The 7,486-nt window shown below is 42.3% G+C and overlaps 1 long non-coding RNA gene across 2 annotated transcripts; it reads right to left on the bottom strand.

Annotated features, from left to right (window-relative positions):
• Positions 1 to 3,781: 3,781 nt before the first annotated feature.
• LOC136287692 (uncharacterized) lies at positions 3,782 to 7,220 on the bottom strand. Of its 2 annotated transcripts, none has more exons than XR_010720264.1 (3): positions 6,973 to 7,220; positions 6,529 to 6,640; positions 3,782 to 4,807 (listed from the first exon to the last, which is right to left on the bottom strand). It is a non-coding gene; the product is annotated as an uncharacterized lncRNA (long non-coding RNA). The 2 variants fall into 2 exon arrangements; XR_010720263.1 differs by lacking the exon at positions 3,782 to 4,807 and adding an exon at positions 6,037 to 6,118.
• Between the last annotated feature and the right edge of the window lie 266 nt (positions 7,221 to 7,486).

Raw genomic sequence — 7,486 nt, 5'->3', positions numbered from 1 at the left:
AGAGCTGTGGGCCCAAGGGTGTCTGTGGTCCACCTTGGTGCTTGTAGCTCCCCAACTGTGTGTTGCACTGCTGGTTCATGTATAGTCAGCACCAGCACAAGGGCTCTGTGGATCACAGAAGCCGAAGGCAGAAGTGCAAGACCCACCCAGCACCTTCATCATCTTCCAAGACGTGATATTAAAGGGGCTGCTATCCCAGATTTCTTCTCGGAGTAAGGTGGAGGAGGTGAATGGCAGAAAAGCAGAGCCACAGCCCAGGGTCACATTTCCTAATTGCCAACCTTTTTGATTTGCTTGTGCTTTAGGAGTTGTTTTCTTCTTCCCCAACACCCCCAATTCTTACTAGAACATGAATATACCTTTCATAAGAAACATGGCCAATCTAAATGTTATGCCTGAATTAGACATAAGCATCTCTTGTTGACCACCATCTATTTGAAACTGTATTTGATCTATCATATATGATTACTGTGTGTTTTTAAAAAAGCCTTCAAATCAATGCTTGAATTTAGTCTGCTTTTCATCTGGACAGGAATCCAAATGTTATCTTCTTTTTTTTTTCATCTACATGAATTGGACTTGCAGTAACAAAGTTCTGGTTTCAGGTAGTACCTTGCTTTATGGCTAGCACGAAACACAACTTAGTGACCAAATATTTATTTTAAATGTGAAATTCCTGCGGTCTGTGCACCTTTAGTAGCTAGAATGATTTGCAGTATACTGGATCACTGCGTGACACTGAGAAAGACCTTATACATTGCTTCCAAAAAGCTATTAAAAATATCCCCTAAGAAGATAAGTTGCTTAGAAGGTGACTGTGTAGCAGAAGATTAAACCACCTCAGTCAGACAATGTTTCATGGTTAGACCACCAGGCATTGCTCTTCTTTTTATAAACCCCATTCCACTATATCATTTCTTCTTTAATGTACTCTACCTGGCTTCCTGCTGATGATGATCTATGTGCTTAGTGAAAGCAGAAACTAATATTATTCTGGGGAAGGGAATAGGAAATAGAACTTAAGCTGATTATTTAATTTTCGTCCAGGAAATTTTGAAGACTGAGCAGTTGTTTTTTGTGTTTTTTTTTCCCCTGAAGAAATTGTGGCTTTTTCTCTTTACTTTAACTGAGAACATGATGAATACATATTTTCTAAGCTACATTTTGCATAAGGGGATATATCAAAGGATAAAACCCAATGAGCCAAATTTGCTTCTGGGAAGGCCATGTGTAACTCCGGGAGAGTATGTGGAGATAAAACACACCTGTGGTTAAATTATCTGTGGAGAGGATTGAAGTGCTCACTGGAATCAATGAAACAGCCTTTTACAACAGGAGAGGCTGTGGTCAGCAGGCTGCTGAGCGAATCATCCAGCTATTTGAGAGAGGAGAAGCAGAGGAGCTCCACTTCCAGGGTATCATGGTTACTTTTACTTCGGCACCTCCCTGGGTGAGAAATGTCATGGTCACTCTGTCCTCTGTGGCTTGCACCATCTTCCCCTTTCCTGGGAGCAGTTAAACAGCAGTAAGGAGGGGCACTGGGAGTGTTATGGGACTTGGCCAAGGTGTCAATGGGGAGCAGTGGAACCAGCCCCAGAGGCACAAGCCCAGCCACCCCTGGCAGCTTTCTGCAGCTCAGGGCAGTCAGGTTATAGGATTGAGGTTCAGACCTGCAGACATCCCTACAGAGAATAAAAATTCTCAGTGGCTTTAATTGCATAAAGTCAGAAGTGCCTAACTCTTGCCTCAGTCTTTTTTATCCATGCTATTAAAAAAAAATCCAAACAAAAAAAGTCAAACAAAACCTGAACCAACCAACCAACCCCCCTCCCCCCCAAGCAAACAGAAAAATCGCATACTATGAAATTAAACCATTTCTCTAAAAAGAGGTTCAGGCATGTGGGAAAGAAGAATGAGGTTTGGAAGAGTAAATGCTCAAAATACTTTAATTTATTTGCTAAGGCTTGAGACCTGTTCCTAAACTCTGTTTATGATCAGAGAGGTGAGAGGATTTCCTCAAAAAAGGAATCCCTCCTGCTAGCTGCCTGCAGCTGGAGTGTGTGATCATCCTGAAGCAGGTCAGTACCATGTCCATGGGCCACATCGATGCCACTTTCCCTTCCCTTCCCTTCCCTTCCCTTCCCTTCCCTTCCCTTCCCTTCCCTTCCCTTCCCTTCCCTTCCCTTCCCTTCCCTTCCCTTCCCTTCCCTTCCCTTCCCTTCCCTTCCCTTCCCTTCCCTTCCCTTCCCTTCCCTTCCCTTCCCTTCCCTTCCCTTCCCTTCCCTTCCCTTCCCTTCCCTTCCCTTCCCTTCCCTTCCCCCCCCACGCCCCAGCATGCAGAGGCCTCTTTGGGGGTTCAGGGATCTGGGTTTAGGCAGGATACATTGGAGCTCTCTGATCTATCAGTCATTGTTATTCCTCTGTATCACGAAATAAAAGTTTTTTCAAGCCACCTGCACCCTTACTAGGCTATAAAGAAAATTGTCACTCTTTCGGCCACTGTGATTAAAGCACCCATGTGAGCAATGGGACAGACTTTTTCCAGCTTTCCCAGTCCTGCATGGAGTAGAACTGCTGCACTTCTGTTGGATTTCTACACACTCTCCACTTTAGGTGCTGTCTAGCTCATCTCCCCTTTCATGGATATGGGGCAAGCAGGTCTCATTTATAACAAATATTTCCACCCAGGGTCAGAAAGTTATCACACCAAGATTATTTTTCAACTGAAAATTGATTTCTTCTTTTTGGGGGAAGGAAGGTAAGGAGTGAGGAAAAAGAGAAGGAGCCAAAGAGACAGAGAATGATGGGCAGCTGGTAGATAAGGGAAGCAGTGAAGTGGAAATGAAAGCTTCCATATCATTGCAAACAGATAAATTCATGCACTGCACTAGGATGTCACAGGCTGTAATCATAAAAAGAATCAAAGATACATAATAGCACCATTACTGGAAAATATGAGAAAGACTTGAAAGATATGGTATCATCAAAACTCTCTTACACTGAATATTTTGCCTCTGTTTTGTGCAAAAATAGGCAGAGAAATTGTTCTTTCTGCCCCCTATTATAGGCAAGTTATCACCCTTTCTCCACATATCCTCCAGTTTAAAGTAAAAATAAAGGCAGCACCTAAGAAAGAACTATATGACAAATGAAGTCATAAAACACCTCACCAAAGGGCCAATATTAGAAGAACATTTAAGTTTTCAAGGCTGCAAAGCCAGCTGTGGGGAAATGACTGTGACAAAGTTGCCCTTGGAGTTTACGCCAGTAACCCTGCGCGTGCGTGTGCGTGTGTATGTACCCAATACAAACACAGATTTTCACTTCACATAATTGTTTTGTCAGAACCTTTACCTTTTCCTTTGGAAGGATGGACACTGTGCAGCTGTGCAATGAACACTGTAACTGTTCTGGTTTTCTTTCTAGCCTTATCAGAAATTGCATAGCCTGATGTCTATGCAGAGCTTAATGAAATGCCTGCATCAGTCATCAGGAACTTCTATGTAACCTTGAATGTGTCCCAGGTCATGTCCTCTATTTTTATCCTGGGAGTTTCCGTCCTCCTTCCAGCACCTGAGGTACCTTAAAGAGCTGTCTATGTAGGTCTGTTTTCCCCATTTTCCAGCCACAGAACTAAGAAGGGAGATAAAACCACTTCCCCAGATCTGCTACAATTCAGCCAGAAAGTTTAATAACTGAGAAAGATTTCAGCAAGTAATATAGTATTTTTTTCATGGAGATGCCCAGGTAGGACTTTCAGCAATGTAGAAGACTGCACATGTAGGTACACATTTATGTGCAACTCTGTGTGTATAAATCTCTCCCTGTAATTATACATACACCACAAAATTCTGGCAAATGGGAAGATAGATTTCTGGAATACAGGACAGTTCATAAACAATATATAAACAAGCAGCAAAAGTAGGAGATTATCCATGTCCATAGTCCTCCCACATTTAGCAAAATACATGCTTGCACTGAGTGGATCTACTTTTCCACAGCAATAAAGCTTTTCTGTATTGACAGGTTTAGTGAATTAGGCTTTAGCTGAGAGTTATTAAAACAACTCTGACAGATTTACTAACTCCTGGGCTTCTTGTGGATGGACAGAAATGCTGAACAGGAATGACTCTTTCACTTCTGCTTTATTCCTTTCCAAAATCCAGACCTTTAAAGTAACTTTGGTCTCTGAATAACATTTTTCTCTCTGATGGGCTGATTTGCGACCCTCAGCAAAGATCTGCAGTATTCTTGGATCACTAGAAGCTGAAATCAGAAATGCTTGGCCAGTAGTCCCTTCCTTTCCTCACCAGTGATCCAGGGTCGCTTCCTGACTTTAAAGACTCCTCTGTGAAACAGTGCTAACAACCTGATGGAGAAGCCAGATGGCTGTTTGTGTCACTCCAGCATTTTCCAATTAAGGTAAGGATGAACCATGTCCTTGACTCTTCTTGCGGCTCAAGGTCTGCACTTCCTCCCTGAAGGGATGGAGTCAGGAGGGGAAAGAAGTAGGATGGCTCCTATGGACCATCTGCAGTCAAGTCCTTGAGGCAGGAACTCCAGCAGTGCTGGGGATTCATGGTGTGGAGTTGAAGCTCAGTGGCCTAGGCAGCAGAAGGGGTCATAACCCCCAGGCATGGGAAAGGGTATTTCCATTTCAGGCTTTCACCACCTCGTGACTTCCAGAGATATGAAACCAAAGTGACACAGCAGACGTCGCCTCTGTCCCAGACGTACCCTCAAGGCTCCACGTTGGTTTCTGTGAAATACTGGTGCAAAAGATGAATGTTTCCCCACAGCAAAAATCCTGTAACAGATGAATAGCAAGGAAACAGTTAACAGTGTAAAGAACAAAAGCCAGTGTTTTAGAAACTGGAGGCTAAATGACAGGTAAGGAGGATGTTTGATTTCTACTTTCTAGATTAGAAACATGCAATCTAGAAATGTGGCCCACAGCTCACATCATGAAAAGTAGTGTGGGTTGGAAGTGGGTAGTTATCATTTCAGAAACCTCAGCTCTCTATTCAGACTCAAATACTTCCAACAAGAATAAGGCCTGGAATAATGTCCCTGGCTGATGTATTGCAAGGTATTCCGATCACAGTCCCTCGGGTGGCATTAAAGGGAATGTATTTAATACCATGTGCTGCACACTGCTGTGGGTTGGGTGCATTTCCTTCATTATGCTTCTCATGAGGACACACCACAGACAAGCAGGTGCCAGTGGGAAATAATCATGGTGATTCATGCCAAAGTACTAAACCAATAAGCCCAGGGGCAGCAGGAATCCCTGTGTGGCTGGTGTTGCAGTTTGTCAGTGGAGCTGCAGGGCAGTGGTGTGGGAAGCATCATTACTGGCACGTGTTATAGCAGTGCAACTCTTTGTCATGGAGACCCAATTGCATTCTCCAAAGTTCTTACTGTAAAATCATGTAAGATTGCTTTGGTGTCCCTGCCACCCATCTCGATCTCCTGCCCCTCTCCCTGCCTGGAGGGCTGTAAAAGGTTAGCCAAATGCATCTTAGAGAGAGAACTACTGTGGACTTACAGTGGGGTGACGTTAAACAGCTTATAGCTACCCCCAAGAAAAGAGCATGAGAAGTGCCAATCATTGCTATTTCAATTTGTATCAAGGCACCAAAAGGTGCCTTATTTGTTCTAACCTGAACTGCCCTGTAAGAAAATACATGCAGCCACAGTAGGCAAATGTGTAAATCCATGTCATCATTCACTCTTCTGTTTCTCCCTGGTATTGACCTTTGGCATAAAATACTTAAATGAGGTTTTTTTCCACTGACCAAAGGAAAGGAACCCCAGTGTCTCCTAGAAAAAACTGTCATAGAACAGAATGCATAGGGTCTGCATGGCCCAAGTGAACAGGAGCACATCTGGCTGCATTGCCATAGGGCTTTGAGTCCTCCATAGAGATGTAGCAAACAGGAGCACCTGTACTATGCTGGAAGCAGAGAAGGAGTTTTATCTGTGGCTTCTCTCTCCTCCTTAATGCAGGTGTCTGCAGCTTTTATGGTCCTCCCCATTATATTGAGCAATTTAGACTTTGCCGTATACCTGTATATAATACTCTGTTCAGAACTTCTTACTCACTTCAAAAGAAATTCTGTCCGGAAAAAAAGTGTTAAAGAGGGTTTGGTCAGGGAGAGATCAGGAATTGCGATTATGTTTCCCCCTAACTGCAACCCGCCCATGGTAAGACCTGAAGTGATGCCTTTGAAAGCAAACTGCCTTTAATTTTGTTATCTCTTCTCAAACTGAAAGACCTTGCACACATGGTAAGAACTGCTAGCATCTCTGCACTGAAGGTTGTGTCAGCAGCACTGGTGTTATAAAGCCTCCTTTTCCCCATGAGCCCACAGCTCAGCTGTGAAATTTCCTCCAGGCTCAAGCTTTCTTTTAAAGTGCTAGCTAGGAAGTGATTTTATTTTCATTGATTTTGACTATTTTTGCAATGTAAACAGGAAGGTGAGTGTATGTAAATTATACTAGAAGGTAAAAAATAAAGGCACATACTTTGATTTAATCCACTTTGTTTTCCTCTCTTTCTCACACTTTGTAATGTTTACATTTAAAATAGTATGCCACAGCAGTTGATCACATGTAATGAGGTCTTGTCTTTAATCTCCTGGTGAAAAAAAGATAAAAATCTGAAAGGCTGGGTCCAATACTGATCTCATATATCTGACTTCAAATATTTGACTTAGCAGGTGTTCTCTTGCTAAATGAAATCAGAACCAGAGTTTTCTGTCTTGCAGAAAACAGTGGCTGTCTTTTACGTAGCATATTCAACCTGCAGCCCTTAATTGGTCGAATGATTAAGTACCACATTATTTTTCAGACACCCGAGCTCTTACAGATAAATCTCAGAGACATTATTTAATTTAAAATCAGTATTAGTGATTTGATGGCTAGTGATTTGCTGCTAAGTTCCACTGGCACTGAGACAATACAACCTACCTCAGTAACAAAGCATCAAATACGAGTGTCGCAGAATTTTAATTATGATTATCAATCTTCTTTTCTATCTCATTTTTTTTCTCTCAAGTCCACATGTTAATCTGTGTGTTGCTCTCCAAGTAACTGGATGAAATCAGATCTAGTCCTAAGGAAGCTGCTGTAATTTTCCACAAGGTGAAGGATCTCAGAAATCCTGCAAAGCAAAGTATCTTCTGGTGAGTCCTGGTGATTAAAAGACAAGATATGAATTAGGATATTTCCTGGGGGTTTCATGGGTTTCATCTGTTCTCTTTACCCTTTATTCTTTTCTTCTGGCCAATTGCTTTCTCTCCCAGTTGCACTCACAGGTACTTTTCATAGAGAGAGGATAACTACAGACGTTAAAAATTAATTGGTAAAACACATGTGCATCAGAATAGCATTAATTTGCAGTTAACCAGTAGATGCTGCAAATTAGGAAGTGACTAAATGCAATATAAGAGCGAAAATCATGCATTATAAAACATACTCTTCA

Source organism: Chamaea fasciata, unplaced genomic scaffold (assembly GCF_029207755.1).
Source record: "Chamaea fasciata isolate MVZ Bird 193981 ecotype frontalis unplaced genomic scaffold, bChaFas1.0.hap1 SCAF_3, whole genome shotgun sequence".
Taxonomy (NCBI): Eukaryota; Metazoa; Chordata; class Aves; order Passeriformes; family Sylviidae; genus Chamaea; species Chamaea fasciata.
Note: the sequence above shows the minus strand (reverse complement) of the source record. Positions and strands in the feature narration are given on the sequence as shown.